The sequence below is a fragment of the Polypterus senegalus genome, chromosome 5 (assembly GCF_016835505.1).
Source record: "Polypterus senegalus isolate Bchr_013 chromosome 5, ASM1683550v1, whole genome shotgun sequence".
NCBI classification, from domain to species: Eukaryota; Metazoa; Chordata; class Cladistia; order Polypteriformes; family Polypteridae; genus Polypterus; species Polypterus senegalus.
The window spans coordinates 139,258,653-139,277,349 of NC_053158.1; the positions used below are offsets into that span (position 1 = coordinate 139,258,653).

At 40.5% G+C, this 18,697-nt stretch overlaps 1 protein-coding gene across 3 annotated transcripts in view; it reads right to left on the bottom strand.

Annotated features, from left to right (window-relative positions):
* Positions 1-18,697, bottom strand: part of sugct (succinyl-CoA:glutarate-CoA transferase) — a 762,796-nt gene that overhangs the window by 203,766 nt on the left and 540,333 nt on the right. The window lies entirely within an intron of this gene.

The window sequence follows — 18,697 nt, forward strand, 5'->3', positions numbered from 1 at the left end:
ACCTCAATTTTTCATTATTCCTACTAATTACCTGTTTGAATTTTAAAAAAATGCAGTTTCCTGTAAAACTGTATTCTTACAATGACCATCAACAAAAGTTAGGTTCAGTTAGTAGGAAAACCAGAAATTAATCTATGGCACAAATGTTTTACTCCTGGGCAATTGCATGTAGCACGTTCAAAAGTAAAGAACTCTATTGAACTAATATTATTAACCCCTGGCTTAAAAAAAGAATACAAATAATAAATATTGTATATAAAAAGCTCAGTTACATTGTGCTTCCAAAACATCTGAATAACAGCACTATGACTGACACAAATTCTCTTTGGAAATTTCACACAGCTAGTAAGAAAATAATAACCATTTTGCAGCTTACTTTGATGAATTTGGGTTAGCTTTTAGCACACTCAACCACTGATACACAATGCCCATCTTCACCCCAAGCCTTCACAAGATGCTTCTCTGAGCAGTACTGAGCAGTATACTAATATAATATGTACTTGTCTTTTGCAGGATACAACAATCTTATGAGATTTATGACTAAACTGGGGATTCTAACACAAGACCAAAGCACTGCCAGTTGTATTCACGAAAGATGAAAGTCTAATGCTTTTAGCAATACATCAACAATACAGCAGTGATCTTGAAGGACAAGTCTTTATATTGTAATGGCAGTACCGCCAACTGTGAGAGCAGTGGCAAGCACAAATGCAGTACCATCCGGGTGGGAAAACTCACAGAGGTAATTGGACCATCAAAAAATCCAGCCTTATAAAAGGAGAACATCTGTACAGTCTAGCACTGATGGTTGGAGATAGCAAATCAATAGAACAGCCATTGAAAAAAGCTCCAATCCAGACTTGTCACACATGCTTGCATCGCGCTTGCTACATTGATATCAGTAGCATGGGGTGGCTGACTAACACTCCAATTCAGCAAAGCGCCAAGCCCCGTGAAGAAGCTGTATGGATCAAGAAATGCACCATGAGGAGTGCTGGCACCAGTACCTCTCCTCTTCCTTGGAAGAGCCGGCAAGTGGATCTGCGTGGCCACAGTTACATCTGCCTCACTACAATGGTCAACAAGCTTTGGAGCAGTTTTGATCCCAAGTTCAAATAGCAGCCAGGCACGATGGTTGGGAAACTCGTACCACAGCAGCATCTCTGAGACTGGTACTCAGGAAGAAAGCTGCAAAAGTGCTGTTGGACTTCCAACCAGAGGATTTCAACAACTTGTCTGCTCTACTGTAGTCACAGCCTTGGAGAGGAGGTATGGACAACGTATTCCTGAACAAGCTCAGGCTGCATTGTTCAATCTTCAAAGAAAGCCAAAGGAAGGGCTAGGAGAACTTGTGTCTGACATTGAAATCCTGACCTGTCAAGTTCATCCTGACTTCCCAGAGGCCCAGCTGGAACAGCTGGCTCTGCAAGCATTTTTGAGGGTGGTAATGCTGTTAAAGGTTCAGCAACAGCTTTGCTTGGCTGTGCCACAGAGCATGAAGGGAGCATTTGCAGAAGCCGAGAAGATCAAAGCCATTTTATGTCCATTCAAAGATGCCCTGTCCACCCACTCAGAACACTGGGGGCACTCCAGCCCTTTGGGAGATGGTGACTGGTGAGGCAATCTTCTGCCCACTTGAACATGAGCATGAATTTTGGTTAGCTCTCATGAAGAAGAAGTGTATATTGGGGACTGACTTCCTAGCCACTCAAGAAGCAGTTCTCAACTTTTCTAGAGGGATGCTGCAACTTCTTAATCGTGAGGTGAGTATCTTCAGCAATATGACATGACCTCAGCCTTCTCAGTTTCAATGCCCAGTCTCCTCTTGGGCCCGTCACCTTGTGAAACAGGAAACACCAACAAAATTGCCTGCCAATCCCCAAGCCGGTCATGTAGCCAATCAAGAGACACCTATACTAACTCTCTCAGATGCTACTGCAGCAGCAGTTGCAGCTTTGTGGCAGTGCAGCTCTTCTGGTCTATCCAAACTAGGTCATCTCTTCCATCAATTGCTCAAACAGTTTTCACAACACAGCTAGTGATGAGGAGTGAACTAGGACAGAGTTAACTAAGCACACCATCACTGGAGACTCGGTCCCCATTTGCCTATGACCCCAATGCCTACTGTTTGCCAAACACCAAATCTCTGAGCAAAAGATTAATACTAGAATCCCTGAAGCTTACGAAAAACTCATAATCCCGGTCCTCCTTAAATTCATTCACACCTCTCCATTAGCGGCTTTTGTTTTGCAATGGTCTTTATATAGAAAACACTTATATGTTACTTATATAAAAGCCACATCAAATGTCATTTACCTATTTACTTTGATTTATTTATTTATCTTCCAACAGCGTAAAGTCACAAGTAGACCACAATGCTTCCTGTGTTTGATCGCCATTTAATCACATAATCACAAACAGAACTTTGCATGATACCTTGGCAAATTTGGCATGTCCTGCTGTTTCTTTGAAGGACATGCATGTGGCAGATTGACTGGCAGGAGGACACCCGACCTCTTGCTTCATCCAAATGGTGCCATCTTTCACATTAACACCTGGTGCAGCTGCATTGTTCTTATGTGTGAGTGGATGTTTCCTGTGTGGGGGGCTTCTGTTCTGTTTCTCCAATGTAAAACCCTCATCCTCATTTGAGTTCATCTCTGTTATAGCATGACTTTATTTGAAAACAGCAGTGTCAGACCAGGGGGAGCGTAAACGCGACTGAGAGAATAAAACTGAATAAAAAAAAGGCTAACCTTTACAAGTACCATAAATTTATGGCTGTTACAGACTCAAATCAAATGTATGTTTTTATTATATATTAGCAACATTAAGAGCAGCTCACTACTCAAATTCTGTGAAGCACCCAGAATCAAACCCACAACCTCTTGATTATGAGTCAGCAGTTCTTACCATTGCACCACCCAAGCAGTCGTGTCAGCATTGCACTCTAACCTGATTTCTTCCTTTGGATATATTCTTGAATAAAAGTGTACTTGCTTTGTTATATGTGTACCTTTTGTGAAAGTGTTTATTTGATATTTGGACTTCAGTCTGCACACATTATACATTTCATGTCTACATTTTGTCATTAGTACTATAACATGAGAAAAGTTTGTTTTAGGTATGTGTTTAGCATTTCTTGCAATTCCTGTCATCCTACATTTACATAGATTGTTGTGGATACCAAACACAAAGGAAATGCATGTGTTCCAAATAACAATATATTTACCCTATACAACTCCAGACACCTCAGACCCAGATAAACAAGACTTGAGGTGGGACAACTTTTTGCCTGAGTTGAGCTGTGGCGGTGGGGGGAGGTGGGGGTTGGATATAGCAGGCTGCTTGTTGCTTGTGCTGATCCACACATTTACAAAACAAAAGACGCTAATGGAGAGGTGGGAAGGAATTTAAGATGGCCTGGGATTATTAGTTTTTTCATAGGCTTCAGGAATTCTAGTGTTAAAGAAATAGCAGCTGCAGGAGTGATCTGACCCTTGTCCAGTCCATGGGCAGCACCCGCCATTCTTGTATGTAAAAAGGACAGAAACTTGCGGTTCTGCATTGATTACCATCAGCTAAATGCAGTTACCAGGCCGACTCATACCCCATGCCCAAGATCAATGACACACTAGACTCCATCAATGGCTCGAGCTGGTTCAGTTCCTTTGACTTGCACAGTGGAGAAGATGGCCTTTACCATCGGGCAGAGATTGTTGCATTTTAATATTATGCCATTTGCAATGCATCCGCCACATTTGTGCACCTGGTGGAGCGTGTCCTTGCCAGTATTCCACCTGGCTGCTGTATTGTATATCTGGATGACCTCCAGGATCATGCCCCCACCTTTGATAAAGTGCTGCAACACCTCACAGAAGCATTCTCCACCATCAGGGCTGACAAACTACGGCTCAACCCAGAAAAATGTCAGCTTTTAAGTTGCAAGGTCAAGTTTCTGGAGCACTTAGTAAGTGCCGCAGGAGTTGCCACTGACCCTGACAAGGTCCCCAGCATGCGCGATTGACCTCAACCCCTCAATGTCTCTGAACTCTGCAGCTTCCTGGGTCTCACGTCATATTATCAGAGGTTTGCATCGGCTCATAGCCCAGGGCTCCACCTTCCAATGGACCACTGAGTGCGAGGTCACCTTTTGTCTGCTCAAAGAAGCTGCAGAACACTGGGCTGGGCTGTCTGGGCTGTCGCCAGACCCAGTGAAACCATTTATAATATACAGCGATGGAAGCAATCAGGGCATTGGTGTGATCCTGTCCCAACCCAAGGAGGGCAGTGAGGGGGTTGTCAGGTATTTCAGTCGCTGCCTGAACAAGCCAGAGAGAAGCTATTGTGCCACCAGGACAGAACTGCTCACTGTCATATCTGATTTGTACCACTTCCGGCCCTACGTATATAGTAAACTCTTCACCTTACAGACAGTTCACGCCTCATTCACCTGGCTCTTGAACTTTAAAGAGCCTGAGGGTCAGGTGGTGTGCTGGCTTAAAACTCTGCAGGGATACCAGTTTGACATCAAGAACAGGGCTGGAACACTGCATTCCAATGCCGACACTCATTCTTGCTGTCCTCATTTCCTAAATGACTGCCATCACTGTGCCTGGGCAGAACAATGCCAGGGTGTCTCTGTCAAGTGCATGCATTGACAATAAAATGTAAAGACCTCCCCAGTATGCATGGTCTTGGCACAGAGGAGCTCAAACAGGCACAGGACTTAGATGGCAACTTGAGCAAACTCAAGGGTTGGTTGCAGGAGGGACGACATCCTACATGGGCAGAAGCTACACTGAATGGCCTTGCCCTGAAGTCCTAAGTATCCATATGGCACTGCCTGAAATTAAGGGATGGAGTGCTCCTTCGGCACTGGCAAAGTCCAGTTTTGGGTAACCTCTCTGGCAACTGATAGAACCCTGGAGTCTCCGAGAGAAAGTACTTCAGAACATCTACGGGGCACCGGGTGTTGGTCATGTCAGTGACTGTGCCTGCAGTTCCACAGGGCAAGTTGCCATTACGATGTTGAGGTATGTCCATTGCTGCAACCTGTGCACTGTCTGCATGGATTCTAGTCACACATCACATAGCCCCATTCAATCGAAACAGGCACAATCCCTGATGGAATGGGCGGCGATGGACATCCTGGGCCCATTACCTTGGTGTCATTCTGGAAACCGCTACATCCTTGTTGCAATGGTCTATTTTACCAAACTGCCAGAGGCGTATGGAATTCCCAATCATGTGCTAAAAGGCTCACACAGGAGATGTTTTTTTCGATTCAGAGCACCAAAAGAACTGCATAGTGACGAGGGCCATAATTTTGAATCAGAGGTGATGAAAGAAATCTGCAGACTACTCCAAGTCCACAAGACTCGGACCACTCCACTGCATCTCCAAAAGTGATGGTCTTGTGGAGTGATTCTTGTGCACCCTGGTCAAACAGGTATCCATCCTCACAGCAGAGAACCAATGGGACTGCGATCAACAGCTGCCCGCTGTCCTGTGTCCTATTGATCTGCCACTAAGGAGTCCAACAGTTTTTACTCCCACGATGTTGATGTTTGGAGGGGAATTGCGTACCCTAGTGACCCTTGCTTTTGGCACTCTTCCAGAGTCTGACATCTACACCACACCTGGTACCCAGTACATTGTGGAACTGAGATGGAGGCTTGAAGTTGCTCATGCCTTGCCTGGACTCATCAGCACACAGCCAGCAACTGTCAGAAGAAGGTAAATGCTAGTCTTTGTGAACGAGAATCCCCCCTGAACCCTGGTGACAAAGTGTTGTTGTACACTTCACAGTGAAAGAAAGGGTTGTGTCCTAAGCTGGCTGACAGTTGACCAGGGAACTGTACCATCCTGTTTTGACTATCAAAGTTAGTGTATCGAGTCAAAACATGATGACAAACAATAGTGGTTCACAGCAATCGTCTCTCCCCATACCTCCACAAGGATGATTTAGCCTTACATAGGTTCACAGCGCCAGGCACCTTGGTCTCCCCAGCACCAGATTATCTAATGACTCTCTAGATGTCGCAGAAACAGTGGCGTCACCCCTGCCAGCAAGACCGAAGCGCAATCGAAGGCTGCCATGCTGCCTGCAGGGATTCATTCGACGTCTGAGTCCTGAAGCGAATACCACCCGGTCAGCGGTATTTATGGGAGGGGGCTGTGTAACAGCAGCACCGGAAAATGTGGGAGCAGTGGAAAGCACAAATGCAGTACCATCCAGCGGGAAAACTCATAGAAGTAATCGAAGGACCACTATGTAAATATAGAAGTCATCAATAAAGCCAGTGCAGATGCACCATATAAGAAGGAGAGATTCTGTGTAACCATCTGTCTTCCATCTAGCACTGATGGCTGGGTAAGCGAGTCCTTTTCAGGATAGCAGACCAATAAAACAGCCACAAAAAAGAGCTCCTGTTCATATGAGCCACATACGCTTCCACCACGATTTGCTACAGTATTTCTTTATTCCTTTAAATGGTTGTTGCTCTTCAAAACACATTGTTGTTGTCCCAAACTTTTAGAAAACCCATTTAAATGTTCTAATTTGTGGGATTTGTAATGCTACACTTAAATCAATATATTTATTTTAACATTAAAGTGTACCATAAATAACCAAAAACAAACAAATGTGTTTTTTCCTAAATACAGTATGCATTATTTTATTTACAGATTTCCATCTGTAAGTTATATTTGAGGATTCTGTAAATAATTTTTTTTCCTACCAGCTGCTCTTCTGTACTGCTTTAAAATTAAGCCTTCATATGCTCTGAAATATTAGTATTCCTAAATCTTCTTCTTTCGGCTGCTCCGTTAGGGGTTGCCACAGCGGATCATCTTTTTCCATATCTTTGTGTCCTCTGCATCTTGCTTTGTTACACCCATCACCTGCATGTCCTCTCTCACCACATCCATAAACCTTCATTTAGGCCTTCCTCTTTTCCTTTTACCTGGCAGCTCTATACTTAACATCGTTCTCCCAATATACTCAGCATCTCTCCTCTGCTCATGTCCAAACCAAAACAATTTCACCTCTCTGTCCAACTTGAGCTTACCCTCTAATGTACTCATTTCTAATCCTATCCATCCTCGTCACACCCAGTGCAAATCTTAGCATCTTTAACTCTGCTCCCTGATCTCTGTCTCTGCTTTGTGGTCAGTGCCACTGTCTTCAACCCATATAATATAACTGGTCTCACTACCGACCTGTGGACCTTCCCTTTCACTCTTGCTGATACCCGTGTCACAATTTACTCCTGACACTCTTCTCCACCAATTCCACCCTGTCTGCACTCTCTTCTTCACCTCTCTTCCACAATCCCCATTACTCTGTACTGTTGATCCCAAATATTTAAACTCATCCACCTTCGCCAACTCTACTCCTTGCATCCTCACCATTCCACTGACCTCCCTCTCATTTACACATATGTATTCTGTCTTGTTCCTACTGACCTTCATTCCTCTCCACAGCATACCTCCACATCTTCAGGGTCTCCTCAACCTGCTCCCTACTATTGCTACAGATCACAATGTCATCAGCAAACATCATAGTCCATGGAGACTCCTGTCTTATCTCATCTGCCAACCTGTCCATCACCATTGCAAATAAGAAAGGGCTCAGAGCCAATCCCTGATATAATCCCACCTCTACCTTGAATGCATCCGTAACTCCTACCGCAGACATCACTACTTTCGCACTTCCCTCGTACATATCCTACATCTCTTACGTACTTCTATGCCACTCCTGAATTCTTCATACAATACCACAGCTCCTCTCGAAACACCCTGTCAAAAGCTTTCTCCAGGCCCACAAAGTCGCAATGCAACTCCTTCTGGCCTTCTTTGTACTTCTCCATCAAGTAATTCAAAACTGAAATTAACTAGTACACATTTCATCTGTGTAAACTTCACAAAGTATTGTTTTGCCAGAAATCAAATACTAATGAGAAGATAACAATCCTGTACAGTAATCACAGTGAGTAATATCTAGTAACAATTAAAAGTACTTGACAAAATTAATAGTTTTCAATATTAGGAAAGGTTAAGAGCAGGCATATATAATTGATGACAAAATACTTTGTCTTAAAAGTCTAGTTATGAAGCCTCACATCAAAATAACCTACACGTTTTGTTGTAACACAGAATTGAGCATTAATAGGACATTAAAAATTATATGTTCAGGTGGGAAGCTAAAAGCAACTATAATACAACAAGCAGAGCTGGTGCCACTATTAAAGTGAATCAGGCATTCGCCTAAGGCACAGATCATAAGGGGGAAAAAACCCAGCTCCACGGGTTAGCTATCGAACAGTTGGTTGGTGCACTAATATTAACAATATCTAGCTTGTAGAGGTAATACATGTATGACCAAGCTGTGCGCTGAGCTTACTCTTGAGCATGCAACGTACAGTTGGCCATGTGAACAGTAATCTTGTTGGATTGCTTGGTTTGCTTGGATTGCTGCTGTCATAATCGGTTTGAGTTTTATGGTTTGTTTCAATTATGACAGTATTTGCAGGAATTGTGTTGAAGTGACATTCACCATTTGTCAAGCGTTGTAAGCATACAACCAGTTTCATCAATAACTTCACATTCAGCTTTTGAGAGTTTAAACATTCATAACCATCAAAGTGTCCACTACTGAAATCGTCACCTGTGAGTCTAGGATGTTTAAGAGACACTGGCAGTTGTCGAAAGGTGTAAAATATTTCGCCATTTCGGTACACTTGAAAGTGACAACCGAACAATTCAGCGGCAGCCATCAATTCACATGCAGAACCATAGGTGAAGGGCTTAAGCATTTTACTCTTATAGTGCTCCTGTGTAGTATAATTATTTCCTGCACCATCATCAGTCCACACCTTGAACCTGTCCCAGTCATTCAATACATAAGACACAATGTTCCTCCAGATATCAAGAGTGAGCCTGATATGGCCGTGCAATATGTAACACAGAAAGTGGAAAAGGTAGGTGCCATCTCCAGGCATGGAAACCACTCGGTAAGTGACGGTTCTTTGATCGATGGTGATCACCTCGATAGACATGTTAATGGGGGTACGGTTGGAATGATAAAGGAACTGGTACCTGAACAATGTAAAGTAAGTCTAAAATACCTAAACAATAACTATAATCATAATAAACTAACAATAAAACAGCAGAGAAGCCGTGGATTAAATAAAAAGGCTTTAGTTATCAGCAGGGAGATGTGAATCCTGTGGCGAAGCAAGGAAGAGAATGTAGAGACTGGAGCGACGGACGGCCTTATATAGGCAGGCAGCCAACAACGTGAGAGGCGTTGGGATGGGGGAACCCAACGCCGCCTCACACGGTGACCGAGTTGCAGGCTATGGACATATATATGTATGTAAGTAGGATTCAGTTAGCATTGGGAACCCGTGTACCAAATTTCTTGAAGATGGGCCCATAAGTAACAAAGACCGTTAAAAGGTTCAATATGGCGGCCAACAGTGGCATCATACCACCGAAATAAGTACGTACATTGGTTTTGGTTAGCGCAGGGAAGCTGCCTACCAAATTTTGTGAAGATGGGGCCATAAATAAGAAAGTTCAACATGGCGGACATTGTTGACCATTATGACAGTTACGCGTAGAATTTCAAAATGAAACCTGCTTAACTTTTGTAAGTAAGCTGTAAGGAATGAGCATGCAAAAATTTCAGCCTTCTACCGACACGGGAAGTTGGAGAATTAGTGACATTGGAGAGTTCAATATGGCAGCCGACAGTGGCGTCATACCATCGAAATAAGTACGTACATCGGTTTCGGTTAGCGCAGGGAAGCCACCTACCAAATTTCGTGAAGATGGGGCCGTAAATAAGAAAGTTCAACATGGCGGATGTTGTCGACCATTATCGACCGTTATGTGTAGAATTTCGAAATGAAACCTGCTTAACTTTTGTAAGTAAGCTGTAATGAATGAGCCTGCCAAATTTCAGCCTTCTATCTACACGGGAAGTTGGAGAATTAGTGATTAATGAGTGAGTGAGTGAGTGAGTGAGTGAGTGAGGGCTTTGCCTTTAATTAGTATAGATTTAGTATTTACCTTAATTGGGTCCTGCCCTAATTACCCATTTAAGTTGCTTATTTAACTCACCTGGGTCATGGGTGGGGTGTAGGTTTTATAAATTAAGCTCCTTTGGGTTTGAGCTAGAGAGTTAGGGTTAGATGGTCTGGCTTTGAGTTTTTGGTTATTTATTAAAGGAATATAATGGTAAGCTAGCCTTCTAAGTAATGCAAATAGTTTGTATCCTGCTGTAAACTTTGTGAAGTTATGTTAGTGTGGTTCTCCTGCCTTGCTTGTTTTGTGTGATTTTTCTCCATATTTTGTGTGCTTTTTTGACAATAAATTGAGCCTGTTTTTATTTAGCTTTTTGTGTTTTGTCTACCCCTCTCTCTCACTTGTGTATGGCCTATTTACATATCCGTAGACTTTTTGGTAAGCCGTAAAATATTGGGGGCTTGTCTGGGATCTTGAGTAGTTTTGTGCACTTTGAGTTGTAATTGTCTTTGTTTTTGTGGTCCTGTGTTGACTTTGGAGTTGAGTTTTTTTTTTTTTCTCTGAGTGCTTTAGTATATTCAAAAGGACTTTTTTTTTCCCAGAGCCTTTTTAAGTGGTAGTATGTTCAGTACATCAGTAATTATTTGGTAATAAAGTATTGTGGACTTAATTAGTTGGATAATTGGAAAAGATTCCTTTAATTCTGAAGGGTCCAGTTTTGTTTATTGTAGCAGGTTTTTTGCTTTTAGTGTTGCTATGGATTTTGATTTGCAGGAGTTTACTAGTGCTCCCACTGTTAAGCTTCATAATTGTAGAAAGACAGATCTCTTACTTATTGCTGACTTTTTTTGATATCTCCTTATCTTGTCATGATAGTGAAATTATGTCTGAACTTGTGTGTAATTTAATAACATTGGGGGTATTGCTTGACAGGGTGGTTTCAGAGTATTATGGAAGGTGATGTTGCATTGCCTGATACTTCTGCTGAGGCAGAACCCACACTTTCAGAAGCTGCTGTTGTAACTCCAATAGATATAGGAAGTACACAGCCAGGTGAGGTAGCTGAGCAATGTTTTGATGTTCCTGTTGAAAATACAGCTACTATAGTTTGTTTGAGAGAACTTGATCTTGAGTTAAAATGTCAAGAATTTAAATTACAGGAGCTTAGATTAGAAGAAATGAAAGTTAGAGAGCATGAAAGAAAAGTGGCTATGGAAATAAAGACGAGAAGGATGGAATTTGAAACTAGACGAATCACTCGACTTTGTGAACTTTAAGTTGAGGCCTTAAATACTGACCATTCTCGATCTAATCCTTCTAATGATTTTGATATTAGCAAACATATTTGCTTAGTTCCTCCTTTTCAAGAAACTGAAGTCGGTAAGTATTTTACTGTATTTGAAAGTGTTGCAACTGTATTACATTGGCCAAAAGATGTCTGGACATTATTGTTGCAATGCAAATTATGTGGAAAAGCACAAGAAATGTGTTCTGCTCTTTCAGCTGAGCAGAGCCTAAATTATAAGGTGGTGAAAAATTGTGTTGCGGGCCTATAAGCTGGTTCTAGAGGCATATCGACAAAAGTTCAGAAATCCATAAGAAACAGGTTAATGAAACTTTTGTGGAGTTTACTTGAGAAAAGGAGAATCTTTTTGATAGATGGTGTGCATCTCAAAGTGTTAAACAATTTCAACAGCTCAGATTTAGTCTTGATTAAGGATTTAAAAATTTGCCTTCCAGAACAAACTGTGACCTATTTAAATGAAGAAAAAGTTTTGAAAGTCTCTGAAGCAGCTGTATTAGCTGCTGAATTTGTTCTTACCCATAAAACTGTATTACTCCACAAAAATATTCTGGTGAGGAAATAATAAAAATGAGGTTTGGGTAGAGGTTTGAATGAGTCCTCCCATCAGAATTTATTACAGGATAAACCCGTGACTTCTAGTAATGTAGCAGTAGACCAAAAGCATGTTTGTTTTTATTGTAGAAAGTTGGGTCATATAATTTCTAATTGTGTGATTGAAAAAGAAATTTCAAGATCCAAAAAAGTGTGGCTCTGGTACAACTTGAAGAAAAGTCTGAGGGGTTGTTTGTTAGTAAGGGTTATGAGCCTTTTATTACTCGTGTGATTTTCGTCACAAACTGAGCTATGCTTGTGAAATAGCTATAAAAACGTTGGAGTCCTCTCAAAGAAAAATGAAGCACTATTTTGATAAGAAATCTGTGAGTTGAAGTTTTCAGCCAGGAGGTAAAGTATTAGTTCTATTGCCTATCCCTGGTTCTGCTTTGCAAGGTAGTTTTTTCTGGTCCTTATGTAACTGATAGAAAAGTGAATGACCGGGATTATCTCATCCATACTCCTAATCGCAAACGTAAAACTAGATTGTCATGTTAATATGTTAAAACTGTATTAAAGTCAACATTGTTTAAATGATAAACAGGGGGCAAAGTTGGGTGGCCTTGAAACCTCAGTGGTGTTAGCTGTGCCTATCACATCTGAGGATGGGTTATCTACTGTATGTGCTATGCACATGTTGTGAGCAAGTTATCGATTGCATTGATAGAGTTGGGCTTGGCTCGCTATGTGAGTAAATTTGATCTGTTAAAAGGGTATTGGCAGGTGCCTCTGACTCCACGCGCTTCTGAAATTTCTGCATTTGTTACACCGGATTGTTTCCTTCAATATAAAGTGATGGCATTTGGAATGAGGAATGCTCCTGCCACATTTCAAGGACTAATGACAATTGTACTAGCAGGATTACAAAATTGTGAGGCCTATTTGGATTATCTAATGGCTTATTCCAAAAGCTGGACAGAACATCATCGGGCTATTAATGCTGTTTTTGATTGTCTTGAAAAGGCTAACCTCACTTTAAATTTGGCTAAATGTGAATTTGGACAAGCGACAGTTACCTATCTTGGAAAGCAAGGTAGGCCATGGAAAGGTATAACCTTTTGATGCCAAGATTACTGCTATTAAAGAGTTCCCAGTGCCTAAAACAAAGAGAACTGAGGCGTTTCCTGGGTATGGTTGGATACTATCGCAGTTTTTGTAAAAACTTCTCTAGTGTGGTGACACCATTCACTGATTTATTGAGTGTAAAAAGAACTTTTGAATGGAGTAATGATTGCGAAAATGCTTTTGAAAAGGTGAAGTCTTTGTTTAATGACTGCTCCTGTTTAGGCTGCTCCTAACTTTACATTGCCATTTAAGCTGGATATTGATGCAAGTGCTTGTGGAGCTGGATCTGTTCTTCTACAGGAAGATGAGAATGGAGTGGAACATCCTATATGCTATTTCTCCTAAAAGTTCAAACAAACACCAACGTCAGTATTCACCTATAGAGAAAGAGATTTTGGCTTTGTTGTTGGCCTTGCAATATTTTGAAGTTTATGTTGGTTCATCTGTACTCCCTATAATGTTTTTTTACAGATCACAATCCCATTACCTTTTTAAATGGTATGTTTAATTCTAATCAGACAATGCGTTGGTCTTTGATTGCTCAAAATTATAACCTAATTTTTAAGCATAAAAAGGGTAAAGAAAATATAATTGCTGATGCTCTCTCGTATTAATGCATAGACATTTATGATGAAAAAATTTTTTTTTTTTTAAGGGTGGGGGTATGTTACCTACTCTAGACTTTTGGTTTTTATATTCTAAATTGGTATTTACCTTAATTGGGTCCTGCCCTAATTACCCATTTAAGTTGCTTATTTAACTGACCTGGGACACGGGTGGGGTGTAGGTTTTATAAATTAAGCTTCTTTGGGTCTGAGGTCAGAGAGAGGGGGGAGAGAAGGACAGAGTAAGGTATGGAGAGTTAGGGTTAGGGTTAGGGTTGGTTGGTCTGTCTAGTTTTGAGTTATTGGTTACTTATTAAAGGAATATAATTGTAAGCTAGCCTTCAAAGTTTACAGCAGGATAAAAACTATTTGCATTACTTAGAAGTTAGGCAGCCATGTTAGTGTGGTTCTCCTGCCTTGCTTGGTTTGTGTAATTTTTCTCCATATTTTGTGTTGTGTGTGGTGTGTGTTTTTTTAATTAATGGAACCTGTTTTTATTTAGCTTTTGTTTTATGTCTCAATCAGTTGTGTACAGCCTATTTACATATTCCTAGACTTTTTGGTAGGCTGTAACAGGAGTAAGTAACAAAAAATAATTTTGGAAGGAATATTAATTTAAAAGTGTTGACCTTTCATTTGGCAAATAATGCCAAAGTATTAGTGACTGCAGTATCCTACACCATCAAAAGGAACTTGGAAATTGGAGAAAAAACTCTTAAAGGAACAAATCTAGTTGGCCCAACCCCACAACAGAATCAGATCACTTATAGTAATGGCTTTCTTATTACTACTTGAACTGACAAACCAGTAGCTTGAAGTCTTCTCTTTACAGTTAAAAGTGACACTTGCTTACTTTGATCACTGTCCTGACCTGCACATGCAGCTATACATAAACATCTATCCATGGATCCACTTTCCTTAGCCTATCCCAGTAAAGATAAAACTCAAGGCAGCAAAAATCCCTAGGCAGGATACCAGTCCATCACAGGATGAACACATACACACAAACTAACTAGGGCTAATTTAGCAATGTCAATCAAAAAAAATCTTTATGTGTCTTTGGACTTTGGCAGGAAAGCCAGATTAATGCAAACTCCACACAGAGGACATGGGATAGCAACCCTGGTCTCCTTACTGAAAGACAGCACTGCTACCACTGTGCCACCATGCCACCCCTATACATAAATACATACAGAGTAATGATTAGTCCATTCATTTGGGGATTTCAAAAAGGAATTGTCAGGGAAGTTTCCAGCAAGGCCATAGGAAATTTTGGCAGAGATTACATATGCTGCTATGCTCACACAGAGTGAAGGGCAACTCTGAGGGCAATATGTTTTTGAGCTGGACTATATTTTCTGGAAAACCTAGAAGCAAGGGCATCGAGGGGGAGAGAGAGACATCACCTGGGAGGAATTGGGCAACACTCTCTAAGGGTGCTAAAGGGAACATCATCTAACATATCCTAAAAATGGCTGAAATTTCTTGTAATGTCAAACTGTCCAGGAATTAGCCTCAAGGCTGCAAACATCTCCTGGCCCTTAGAGGGCTCATAGGCTCAGATTGGAATTTATTAAATTAAGCTATCCATTTAGCTGTGCAAGTAGCAAGAGAATGCTATGTACTGAAGGTTCACAGGTGCAGGGACAGCAAGGAGATTCAACAGTGAGCTTCTGAACTGTTATGCCTACTGTAAAATTAACACAATCCTGACACCAAAAGTCATTTTGGCTAGAAATGCTATTGGAATGGGGGGTTTAAAGCCACTGACCTTGGAGATAGAAGATGAATTTGCCCAGAGAGACAGAAAGCTGGGAGGTTAGGGAAGGAGTGTTTTTTATCACTTTAGTTTCAACACAATGTCATGAGAGTTAAACAATGATTGCTTAGAGTGGTGGATGTCTTGTTTATTACATGGGCAGTGTTTGCCACATAACTGAATGCATTTATTTTAATTTGAAGTCTTTTAACTTTTTCTACTGTATCTAGATCAGTGCGATAGAAATACAGTCATTTATAAACATATAAAGTAATGCATGGTCTGTAGATTCCATTGCCTCTTACAAGCTATGCAGGGTATTTTTTATTTCTGTGCCAAGAGAGGAGATTAATACTGAAACATATCTAGAGCTTCTCTTCTATTTAGGACTGAACTAACTCCATAAGTCACATTTTCTGTTTCTCTGATGTGTGCAGAATTTTATGGTAAGTGTAAAATCATGAAATTCCAACATAAACAATGACAACTTTTCTGTTTTTATGATGAGCTCATCAGCTGTGAACCGATTCAACAGCTTGAGTGTTATACTTTGCATCTGTGGTTTAAGAGTTACAATTACAATTTCCAAGACTAATATCAGCATTAGTCAGATGTTTAAATAATACAGTCTTTCTTAGGTCAAGAACAGCATTCTGCAACATGTGAGGCATTAGTAATATAAGTGAAAGTATGAATCATTCAATGTGCCAAACAGAAAAAGACCACCAAAAAAGTCTGGAAATTTAAAATTTAAAGAGAGAGACTTGTCATTCGGTCATAAGACACCAATGTGCTTGCTTTTTCTAATACATAGTGTGACAGGGATCCAGTCACCAGGGATGAACCATCCCTAGATGGGATGACAGGCAACTGCACACACACAGACATTTTACACACTAGCTCATACAGAGTTGATTTAATCTTTCTCATATAGGAAATGTGGTAATATGGGGTTGAAGTGCTTATATTAATATTCATTTGACACAAACCACTTGGAAAGTGTTCAAGTTAAAGCTTGGCATTGAGGGTTAAAAACATTCACAACATTAGAGAAACAATTAGGTTGTCAAAATTTGCTGTAGAATCCTGTGAATTAAAGGCAGTGGTGCATTTTGGTCAGTATAGCTGACATGATAACAGTCTAATGGTAGCAGCAAAAGAAAATCAATTTATAAAACGCCAAAATAACAGCAAACAATAAATAAGACATGGTGTGCTTTCTGTACTGGTGATCACTCTGCTTTAAGCTTAGCTGATCTTCACTCATAATTTAAACATTACCTACAAAGTAATATAGGGTAACCATACTAGCAAGGTTGTTTGGAAAGTAGAAAATAATCAAGGCCAAGAGAAGAAGACCAGAATCACAATGCAGGATTCAAAATTACTTCTGGTTAAATGGATGACAACTAATAACTGCAAGGGCTGAATCTTGTTGCCTCTGAGGGTATCACGTCATACAATATGACTAGAAATTGAAGGGAGTGACTTATTACACCTTTCTCTCACTTAATTTCTATTGTATTTCTTTGTATTGCACCATGAAAAGTATCACAAGATCACCTATTTTGTATAGCCAAACACACTAGAACAAGAAGATCACTGCAGGATAGTAAGCATGAAATACTGAATAGACATACAGTATCTGTTGTCTCCAAAGTTTTATGAAGTTTTCCTTCTATCCTTTCAAACACCTTTCTTCTTAATTTTTGTAAGCATTGTACTGTATGCATTTAACTACAGACTGAAGACTGATTGGGTGAAGGAAAAATATCCCATCCCTTCAATTTTCAGCTTACTACAAGATTTAAAAACATAGTGCATTGCACTAAACAGATGACTCAGAAGAGATTCTCTCCACCTTATCTTAATAGAATCAAATGTACTGTGCCTTCCACCCTCTTGTAAATTATGCAATTGGGTCGACTCAAAGGGCCCCCCATTCAAAAATGGTGTTTTGCTGGATTTAAGGCCCATGACACCAAGAAGATTTCAACAGCGCATGTAACGTCTTACATGCCACAAATTTCCTGATGCTTGAAGCTCAGCCAATTCCAACCAACCGTTAGTATTACTAAAACCACTCATATAAGACTCACTTTTTTCTCTATATAAGCCTATTCTCTCAACCTCAGAGGTAAACTTCGATCTGAGTCACACAAAACAGACTTGTACTATGAGCTTATCTTGGCAGCCTCTGAGAAACTCAGACTGGAGTTAAGTTGGTTATGCTCGTACTTAAAGCAATTACCTAAAACCATTAAAAGCCTAAAATTAATAAAAAAGCCATTGAATATTAAAATCTAAACACATATGCCATCAAACTATGCATTCAATACAGATCTCATGAAATGAATAAATAACATTTATCAATATCTTATAACACAACTAAAACTAAATTACAAAACGTACACATTTTAATGGAAAACCTAGCCGTCTTTTCCCCATAATCTTGTGCCTTAGCCACATCTACTGGCTTGCTTTATCCACTGCACTAATCAGTTTTTTTACTACTTGCCTTAACTGACTTGTTGAGAAGCCAAACTCTCTCAGTAACAATTTTGACAATCTAGCTAAAAAACTGTGTCAATTTACCTCAATTGCCCGCACACACACACCCCACCCTCTCTGGGTGGCATCAGTTGGGAAGTCTGCATATCTCGCTATCTTCCTTTCATGCGCTTCCTCAATTAACCCTTCACATGGAACCATTAATTCAATAAAGTACACAATTAGTTTCTCATCACAGTATCATATTTGCCTGTGAGTTACTCATACCTATTTCTATTGAGACTACTAGCCTTTTATTAAGTTCTACATTAAGCTTCCAAACATTTGCCTCAGTTAATTGACCCCCAGTTTGTTTAGATGTTCTTCTCCTCCTTACAAACATATGCCTAATCACGCATGCCTGCTTTACAGAATTCACTCCCTTTTTTCTTCCAACGCAGCAGCAACACATGATAGAACTTTATTATGCCTTCATGTATATCTGCCTTGGCTCAGACTAACAAAGTGTTGTAGTGCAGCAATACAGCACATAACAAAATTTGGGTCAGCCTGTCCACATCATCATATTTTTTGGAGATGGGAGCACATTATTAAATAGCTCCAATAAGGAACTTCACCCTACCAGACTCCATCTCCCACAGTTCCTTCCATTTCAGCCTCATTTTCTCCCGGCTCTCCCAATTAACCAACTGACTTTGCTTTCCTTGAGATACCACCACCACACATCTCCCTACCTCATCCTGATGTCCAACCTCCTCCTCCACCATACCTTACTCTAAATGAGCTTCCTAATTTGACAACCTAACCATGCCCCACTATACTGCA